The following is a 10261-nucleotide window of genomic DNA, read 5'->3' as shown; positions in this document are numbered from 1 at the left end:
ACCAGCTCATTAGTGTACTCCGTATTGGATGTCTTCCCTTCCCTGGCTCATTGCATCTCCTGGGATCCCTCACAAATGAGCTCCTTGTACCCACATTCTCATCTCAGGGTCTTTTTAGAGGAACCCAAAATTAGACAATGGTATTTTATAATGAATGGATAAATATCCATATATGTTCATGCATTCAGTCAGTCAATCATGTTTTACCATGGTACCTATATTTTAACATGTAAGCTGTATTCTCTAAGAAGAATACACAGCTCTCTGGGACACTAAGATCTTCTAGAACTTTCTCAGGTACAGCATTTTTTCATTAACAGGATCGCCATGAACAGACCCCAAATGATAGGATGAGGCCCAGAAATGTCCCTGGTTTTAAATTTTGAAAGTCAAGATGCACACGGTTCGAGGAAATAAATACCCACTCCAGGAGGCCCCATGGAGAAGCTGGAGGTAGCATAAGCACCTGTTGGAGGTATCACTGCTTATGCTTCCTTCGCTTGGGAAGACACAGATGAACTGTCTAAAGGGAGTGAACTTTATGGGTAGTTGATATTACTTCCCTTTTTTTCCTTAGAAAATACCCCAGCCTTAAAAAAAATATATGACTTCAGTTGCCCCAGTGCTCAAGGCAAAGGGATGCTCTGTACTTCAAGTTTATTGGGAAAATCTGTAAGGCTTGTATAAGAACGTGTCACTCATCCATCTAGAGTAACCCATGGTTCGAGGAGGGATGATTTTGCTCCCAGGGGACATTTGGCAATGTCTGGGGACATTTTTGGTGGCACAATTGGATGGAAGTGCCGCTGGCACCTAATGGGTAGAGGCCAAGGATGCTGCTAACCATCCTGTAAATGCACAGGACAGCTTCCGTAACAAAGGATTATCCAGTCCCAAATGTAAATAGTGAGAGACCCTGCTTTAGAGGAATCTCTGCATCTCTCAGCTTCTAGTTTTCCATACAGGCTTGGGGAGAGAAGGACTGAAATCATGGGGCATTTCTGGGGATGCCAGCAAGGGGCAGTAGAGGATGGTGAAAATCCTGTGTCTGCTCACATCGGGGAGTGATGATGATGGTGGGGGTGGGGTGGACACAGACCTGGCAGCATTGTTAAGGGCCTTGTTTCAAGTTGGCCTCAACTGTGGGAAGCTTTAACAGCAACCAAAGCTCATTTTAAGTGGAAATGTGATATCATGACCATAAATTAAAAAAAAAAACAAAAAACAAAACAAAACAAAACAGGTTCACTTGTCATGATTAGAAGGTAATCGCAATATGAATTGAATGAGAGTCATCAAATATCATTGAATATTGGTGAGACGAGCAGCCTGGGAATCAGAAAGCCTTGAGAGAGTCTCGTTGCCATTCTGGGCTTCAGTTTGCACATCTATAAAATGGGATTTGGCCAGAATGGTGTTTCCTGAAAAGTGGTAAGGATAAAACATTTTATGCAGAGGAGAGAATTTGTGGTTATATGCAGAAGCAGTGTTAAATAACAATGAATTGCTTGAAATTAATCCCCTTTTTTCAATTTCCTTTCAATCCATCTAAACACAACCAGGAAAAAGTCTCAGCTTTGGTGCTCACATGTCTTTAACATCTTTTGAACTCTTGCTAATTTTTCCTTTCATGAAAGACAGAGGAGTCCACAGAGTCAGAACATTGGTCAAATTCCAATACTCAGAATTTATTAACATTTTATAATTTCATTGTATTCATCTTATGCTTACCTTCTATTCATGTAAAGTGGTACTGGTTTCCCATTTATAGAGGATTATAGAAGTTTCCTGTTCAAATACATTTATTCAAGTTCTGTGAGTGAATCAATTTAAAAATACTAAAATAAAAGTGAATATATGGTATGCAAAAATGGAAAAGATTATAAAATTAGCAGATATTGTAATATAAGGAAGTCAGGCTATCCTTCTAGGGATGACCTTAAAATTGCTCTGGTTTTTAATTTTGAAGTTAATAATTTGCAAATAAAATGCAAACACCTGTGCTTTAAATATTATCTTAAAATTGCATAGGACTCTTGAAGTGAGCAGATGCTATCCACGAATGCTTCTAGCTTTATTAGCCATTCACCCCTCACTGGACTCATTCACAGTCTTTTTTGTGGGAAGTATTTTTTCTAGACCTTACATAGTACTTGGCACACAGTACATGCTTAATAGGTGCCTATTAGAAAAAAAAATGCATGCAATCAAAAATGAAGCTTTCAGTTACTAAGGACAGAAAATCCACCTCAGTCTGGTTTAACAACAACAACAACAAAAAACCCCAAAAAACTAAAAAAAAAGAGAAGTGTCCAGAAATAAGGTGGGCTGTGACGTGTTTTGGTCCACAGGTTCAGGGTGTAATCCAGACTCTAACTTCATTTCTCTATAATCTTCTCAGATCTGCCATCCTCTATGTCCTTGTGCTCAGGAAGGCTTGCCTTATTACAGCAAAGTAAGGTGCCCCAGATCTCATACCCACAGACCACAAATCTGGAGGAAGGGATTGTCTTTCCTCCAACATTCCAAGGAAATGTTTTGAGATTCACTGCAATTGGCCAGTTGGACCATTTGGGGTCACACATCAACCCTGGAATCAATCTCTGAGGCCAGAGGGATGGAATTCCCTGCTTGGCCTCTCTTAGGTCACTTGTCCCATGCCTATAGCCAGGAATGGTGTCATCTTCCCCAGAGAAACATGGGTCCCCAAATGGGAATTAAGAGCTGTTGGAGGGATCCCTGGGTGGCGCAGCGGTTTAGCGCCTGCCTTTGGCCCAGGGCGCGATCCTGGAGACCCGGGATCGAATCCCACGTCGGGCTCCCAGTGCATGGAGCCTGCTTCTCCCTCTGCCTATGTCTCTGCCCGCCCCCCTCTCTGTGACTATCATAAATAAATTTAAAGAAAAAAAAGAGCTGTTGGAAAGAAGTGGGAGGAAGAAACAGATGCTCCCACAGCATGGCCACATGATGGATACCCATTCCATCCATGAAAGGCAGAACACACTGATAGAGGGTACACTGGTTCATGATCTCTTTGTTATTTGCCATGACAAGATAAACACAGAAATCAAGGCGAAGCATTAAGAAACTCATAGAGCAATTTAACATTTTTTACAATATCCAAGTGTGTGATAAGTAGATGCATCTTGTTGAACAGAATATAGACCACAAGTCTTAACTTATGAAAGATTGGGAAAATGAATTAATCTTTCACAATAACTTGAGAAGCATTGGTTTAGAAACTGTGCCTTATGGGTTGACTACTCCATTACCAGGTTGGAAAGTCTGAGTTGAAAATCCTAGATTCATGTAATACTAACAGATGTAGGATATTGTGAAATTTGGGTTTGAGTGAGCCTGATGCCAAGATGTTATGAGCATCCTGACTCATCTGGAGCTGTTTCCAGACACCGATAGGTAGGTATTGTGGATCACAAGATGCCAAAGACCTACAGGAAGAAAGCATCAAGGAATTGAGAATGATTGAAAATGAAGTCTGGATTTTCAGGCAAGCTCCTTTCTTTTTTTAAAAAGATATTATTTATTTATCCATGAGAGACACACAGAGAAAGGCAGAGACATAGAGAGAGAAGCAGTCTCCTCCAGTGGAGCCCGACATGGGACACAATCCTGGGTCTCCAGGACCTTGCCCTGAGCTGAAGGTAGACATTCAACCACTGAGCCACCCAGGCATCCCAGGCTAGCTTCTTTTATTAATTCTGATGATGTCCTTACTACTTATTATGAGTTTCTATAGTGACAGGGGAGGTAAAGGGGATTGTGCAAGGTGGCATTGCAGATTAAACTTCACAAAACTTGGCTTAACTTTCCTTGTGGAATTTAGATTTAAACATCTCATTGCTGCTGCCATAATACCATAGGCTTTCTCAAGGACAATAAAACTTCCAAAAGTTCTGCTAGCAAGATTTCCTTTGTCTTCATTCCTCAAAGAACAAGACCCAGTAAGGACAGGTCTTGGTTATGCTAAAGTAATTATTATTTCCTCAGGGCCAGTATTGTAAAGATTGTTCCTTGGATTGAGCCCAAAGGCATTGGTAGGGTTGGTCCCACATTATAGAGGAAGACTGAGCTACTTTTGAAACCAGGGGTAACTGGAAAATGACAATCCTCACAATCCTGAGTTCCAACCAGAGAGATTCCACCCATGTGCAAAGGCAATGTGTCAAAAAGGGCTTCCTATTTCCAGATGAAATAATCTGATGTCAGGTGTTTCCTTGGAAACCCTCTGGAGAGTGGAATATAGATGAAACAAACTTGGCCAAAATATGATGAGTACATGGGATTCATGATACTCTTTTTTTATTTACCTTTGAAATCCCCATAATAAAAAGTTAGAAAAGAGGCCTTAAATTTCCAATTTTCCCTAATATAAATCATACAGGAATTAATATTAGTCACTCAACAAGTAAATGTTGAGAATCAACTATGTACCAGGCCCTTTGGTGCTGATTGGGTGACACTCCCACCCCCGAACCACACACACATTGAGAAAATGGGATAGATTTCTATCTGATCACCTTTTATAAAGTCCACTGGTTGAAAAATCCTGTGAACAAGAAAAAATTCCAATTGGCTATCTAGTTTTTTTTAACTGATAAATATGTTACATGGCATTACATGTCAGGACATACAATGATTGGCCTGATGATTTTTAAGAAAAATCTCTATCGGGGATCGCTGGGTGGCTCAGCAGTTTAGCACCTGCCTTCAGCCCAGGACTCCAGGATCACGCCCTCCAGGTGTCCTGGGACTGAGTTCCACATCGGGCTCCCTGCATGGAGCCTGCTTTTCCCTCTGCCTGTGTCTCTACCTCTCTCTCTTTCTGTGTCTCTCATGAATAAATAAAATCTTAAAAAGAAAAAAGAAAAATCTCTATCACTATTTCTTATATTCCACGTATGAGTGAAACCATATGATGATTGTCCTTCTCTGATTGACTTATTTCACTCAGCATAATGCCCTCCAGTTCCATCTACATCAAAGCAAATGGTGGGTATTCATCTTTTCTGATAGCTGAAAGTGATTTTAAGTGAAAGGGATTATAAGGGAAAGGAGGGGAACTGAGTAGGAAAAATTATATAGAGAGACAAACCATGAGAGACTCCTAACTCTGGGAAACAAAGGGTTGCAGAAGGGAGTGGGTTGGGGGGATGGGGTAGCTGGGTGACGAGCACTGAGGAGGGCACTTGATGGGATGAGCACTGAGTGTTAAACTATACATTGGCAAATTGAATTTAAATTAAAAAAATAAAAATAAATATACCCGACCAAAAAAAAAAAAAAGAAAAAGAAAAATCTCTAACATGAATATACAAAGTTAACACACAGAAATCAAAAACTGGATGAAAACAGATGGAAGAGGAAAAGAAAACTAAAGTAAAACAAAAATAAAAGAAATACATAATATCCTTTTTGAGATCAGAGAAGCTGTTGCATCCATGAAACAAGAAAAGGATACTACCAAAAGGGACAGTAAGAGTTAAGAATGAGTTACTAAATAATTTAAAAGAACATGGATGTTTTATGATAAATCACTGAGGGTATATCTTCGTTTTGTGCACTTTTCAGTATGTATATTGTATTTTACAACTGAAAAAGATTAAACGTAGAATAAAATAAATAATACTGCTAAAAAATTTCAATACAGAGTGTATGAGGAAAAGTTGAAAAAATCTACTGTAAGGTGGGCCAAGAGATGGAGACTTAAAAATTAGGAAGGAAGAAGTAAGGACATTAGGGATTTGGTGTAAGAGGTTCAAAATGTGAATAAAAGGAGTTCTAGAAAGAGAATATTTTAAAAACGGAGTAAGATCATTAAATAAACAGTACAAGAAAATGCCCCAGAGCCATAGGATATGAGATTCCAGATTAAGAGGCTCTTTTGAATTATCTCCATCAGAAAGAGGAAAATATATCCACATTAAGCCATACCACTGTGCTGTTTTAAAACAGAAGGGAGAAAAGGAATATCATAAAAGCATCCAGAGGGAAAAAAAAAATCAAAGTACAGGTTACATGCAAGAATCTGAATGGCGGGGATCCCTGGGTGGCGCAGCGGTTTAGCGCCTGCCTTTGGCCCAGGGCGCGATCCTGGAGACCCGGGATCGAATCCCACGTCGGGCTCCCGGTGCATGGAGCCTGCTTCTCCCTCTGCCTGTGTCTCTGCCTTTCTCTCTCTCTCTCTCTGTGACTATCATAAATAAAAAAAAAAAAAAAAAAAAAAGAATCTGAATGGCATCGGTTAGCTAACAGTAATATTGGAAGACTGAAATAAATCCATCAGTGCCTTAAAGTGTTATATATATAAAGGTATTATATATATAAATATTATATATAGAGAGAGATGTGGGGGCTGTCGTCATGACATAAGATACTTAAATTCTCATCTTCCATAATAGAAATATAATAGCTAATGCTTCTAATTGATAACCCAATAAATAGAAGTATTGGTATGTTACTTAAAATATGGAGATAAGTACTCGAAAAGACAGCCCAAAGTATTGAAGGTAGGTGCCTTGGTGGAGCAGAATGCAGAAGTGTGTGAGGAAGTAGAAGGGACTTCTGGAAGTTTGTCATCAATTTTGTTACAAATTGGTCTTTATGCACATGCATTATTTTTGTTAAAATAAAAATCAACTTGATTTTTAAATATCCCCTCCAGCTGCTGTGGGGACCACTGCCTGCAGGGAGGGAAATAGAGGCAGAGAAACCAACCCTTGAACCATCACTTTGAGCCTTTCACTTTACCAGTAAAAACATAGAATCACTCACCTTTAGTTGTTGTTGCTGTTATTGTGCTTTTTGGCTTTGTCACTCAGGCACAGGTGGAAATGACATAATTTATTAATCTGCTTTATGAACAGGCTTGGTACTTTGCTGCCTTGGTCAAATCAGGGATCCTGCCATTCCTGAGCTTTCTTCTGTTACTCTTCTTCCCTTGCATTCGGCAAAGATCCCTGCAATGTGAACAGAAGGAATTGAAATTCCAGTCGTGTCTCTCCTCAGTTCGGTCTGATTTTCAGAAATTGCAGTAAATCAGTGGCACTGAAAATTGGCCTATTTTTTTTTCTAGGGATGTTGGTTTGGCTTGATGAGAAAGCAAAAACAAATGGAGTTTATAAATGTAACTAATCAGGAAGTTAAAGAGAGGTTAAACCTAATGGATTAATCAAGTTTTTCTGGAAAGTGGGAAGGAAAGGTGAGAGGGTGGGAGGAAGAATGATGGGGCAGGCTTTTGTCCAGACTGATTGAGTAAAAGCCCTTCAGTGAAATCAGCTCTTTGAGTGTCTTGGGTCTGTCTCTCTCTCTGTCCATCCTTGGAGAACGGAGAGGTGCCCAATAGTAGTAGTCTGGCATGCTGAGTGGAGAGAACACGGTACACCTGCTAGGAGACTCAGCTCTGATTTCTGATTCTGCTGCTTACTAATTGTGTGAACTTAGAGATATCCCATCACCCTTTGAGCTGCTATTATGCTTACTGTAAAATGGGGTGAGTTCTCATTTTCCAACATTGTAAGGCTTGTAAAGGTCAACAGAGGTAATTCAGTAGAAAATGATAGCTGGAAATGGAGGTGGGGGACCAGCCAACACTCACAGGACCCTTGGGCAGGAACAAGCATGCCCCAGGTCTAGAGAGAGCAAAGGAGCAAGTGGTACGAGAGGAAGCCAGTGGCTGGGGCTGGAATTTGATGAATCAGTTCAGATGACATTAAGGATTTTCCCTTGAGGGACACCTGGGTGGCTCAGCGGTTGAGCATCTGCATTTGGCTCAGGTCGTGTTTCTGGGGTCCCGGGATCAAGTCCTGCATTGGGCTTCACCCAGAAAGCCTGCTTATCCCTCTACTTGTGTCTCTCATGAATAAAAAATAAAATCTTAAAAATTTCCATTTTTTCAAAGTACTCTTCTAAAACCCAGATATGGGGGATTCCTGGGTGGCGCAGCGGTTTGGTGCCTGCCTTTGGCCCAGGGCGCGATCCTGGAGACCCGGGATCGAATCCCACATCAGGCTCCCGGTGCATGGAGCCTGCTTCTCCCTTTGCCTGTGTCTCTGCCTCTCTCTCTCTCACTGTGTGCCTATCATAAATAAATAAAAAAATAAATAAAAAAAAAATAAAATCCAGATATGATTGTTACTTCTCAGGAATCATGGAACTATGGACACTTAATATATGGAGCTTAAAGGACCCTTAGAGGTCTTTTAATCTAGATTTCTTATTTGTTGACTTGGCTTGATGAAAAAGGAAAAGCAAATAAAGTTTTCTGTGGGCCTTCCACAATAAAATATATACTATTCCAGATGTAAAAAGTAGAAGTGCTTTCCTCTGGAGAAGACCCAGAATTTCCAGCAGCTTCTCACAGGTGCTCACCAAAAGTTAAAAATCTCTAGTAACTCTAACTGCCTTGTTTTGTAGACAGGGAAACTGAGGCTTACATGTTCAAGTTCACAGAAAGATTCAATGGCAGAGCTGGAACACAGTCCCACGCTCTTTTTCTCAGATAGGGCCACCAATTGGGAGTCAGTGGAAGAAATGTGGAGGCTTCATATTTCTGTCCTTGAGGATTGGGTGTCCATTTTCACACAGACTACTCAAATTGGACTCACATCAGTAAGGGCTGGGTTGCAGTTAGTACCCATAAGTAGAAGTCTTAACAGAATTATTAATTATATACATTTCTGTTTACAGGAGAATTATGCTGTTAGCCCCATTAAGCACCATTATCGATGTGTGATCTAATAATTTCAACATAATGAAACTAATATATTTTGGAGGAATAGAAGGAAATATTCCACAACAGCTGCAAATTGGATTATTCTGGACTAGGATATCCTTATGGCAGTGATAGTAATTGTTCTGATTTTTGTCACATATAATTGGCACGTGCTTTACAGTTTATGTGTCATTTTCACATACCTTATTATCTTATTTTGTTCTTCTAGAAATTTGAGGAGGGAATAAGGCAGAGAAAACAGTGTTCTAGTTGGGAATACTGTGGTTGCAAGCAACAGAAAATTCAACTTCTACTAGCTTAGGGAAGAAAGAAATTGGGGAGGGGGTTGAGAAGACTGTTGGCTCATATAACTGAATTACCCTGGGATATTCTAAATCAAGAATGGTTTGATCCAGGGCTTCATGCTGTCATTAAGGCTCTGGCTTTGTTTCTGGATGATTCTCTCTGCTGCCTTGTTGGCTTCTTTCCCAAGGTTGATTCATTGCAGCCTCCAATTTTTACATCCTTGCATGGCAATGCTGAAAAGGGACACAGATGAATTCTGATAAGTCCCATGCAGGTCAGAGTATTTGTCTATCCCCAAAACCTCAGAAAACTTGTCCTCATGTCTTATTGGTGAGAACTAGGTTAGAGACTTATCCCTCAATCAATCAGAGTGGGTAACAGGTAATATGCCCTCATTGACTTAAGCCAGTCAGGGCCCACCATAGAGCTGAGGGCAGGATCAAACTGTTGTCACAGTTGAACAATATGCCTAGCAATTCTCTACATTTCTCCACCAACAACTGTGGTGGGGGTGGAGTGACCCACTAAAAAATGTGAATGCTCTGGTGGAAAAGGGGTAAGTGAATTGGAGAAACAACCCAAAGCATCCATTACACAGCAGCTCAGAGAGATCAAGAGGCACACAGACTCTGACTTTGGGGACCAAGATATAAATTCAGGGTTTCTGTCTCAAATCTAATGTTGTAAATGTCAGGCTTCTCTTAGAAACCTGAAATATTATCCAACTGCCCTTCATACTTATCTCCTACCTCTGTTCTTAAAAAACAACAAAACCAAAACCAAAACAAAACAAAACCCACCAGAAAACTCCTGACCATCTTTCTGAGCCAGGAACTTCCTGTCCATGCCCATTCAATACAGAGAGCCCAAACCCCAGATAATAAAGGAAGCGATAGTGTACTTGGCATTGTCTGGAGTGTGGAGGCATTCCAGTGTTGTCACCGGAACTAGCTGTAGGGAAGCAAGTTTCAGGGTTTTGGCTCAAGGACCCCCCCCCCCCTTCTAAGGTATACAAGTGAATTGTTATGTCACAAATCAAATCACTGTGACTATTACTTCTCCACCTTGGCCACACTGATTTTTCCAGGATTCCAATTCATTTCCATAAAAATCGCTTATGCCTACAGCTCCTGGAATTGGCTAACAGTACATCTAGCTTCCTATGTGGCAGGGAATATTAGCATTTCTATTCTATAAACAAGGGCACTGTGACCCAAAGAGTGA

General features: G+C 40.5%; 1 long non-coding RNA gene across 1 annotated transcript; it reads right to left on the bottom strand.

Annotated features, from left to right (window-relative positions):
* Positions 1 to 683: 683 nt before the first annotated feature.
* LOC102155057 lies at positions 684 to 10023 on the bottom strand. The gene is made up of 4 exons (XR_005379004.1): positions 9939 to 10023; positions 9112 to 9270; positions 6793 to 6977; positions 684 to 1421 (listed from the first exon to the last, which is right to left on the bottom strand). It is a non-coding gene; the product is annotated as an uncharacterized LOC102155057 (long non-coding RNA).
* Between the last annotated feature and the right edge of the window lie 238 nt (positions 10024 to 10261).

Source organism: Canis lupus, chromosome 26, assembly GCF_011100685.1.
Source record: "Canis lupus familiaris isolate Mischka breed German Shepherd chromosome 26, alternate assembly UU_Cfam_GSD_1.0, whole genome shotgun sequence".
NCBI classification, from domain to species: Eukaryota; Metazoa; Chordata; class Mammalia; order Carnivora; family Canidae; genus Canis; species Canis lupus.
The sequence above is the reverse complement of the archived record's forward strand: the minus strand, read 5'-3'. Positions and strand labels throughout refer to the sequence as shown.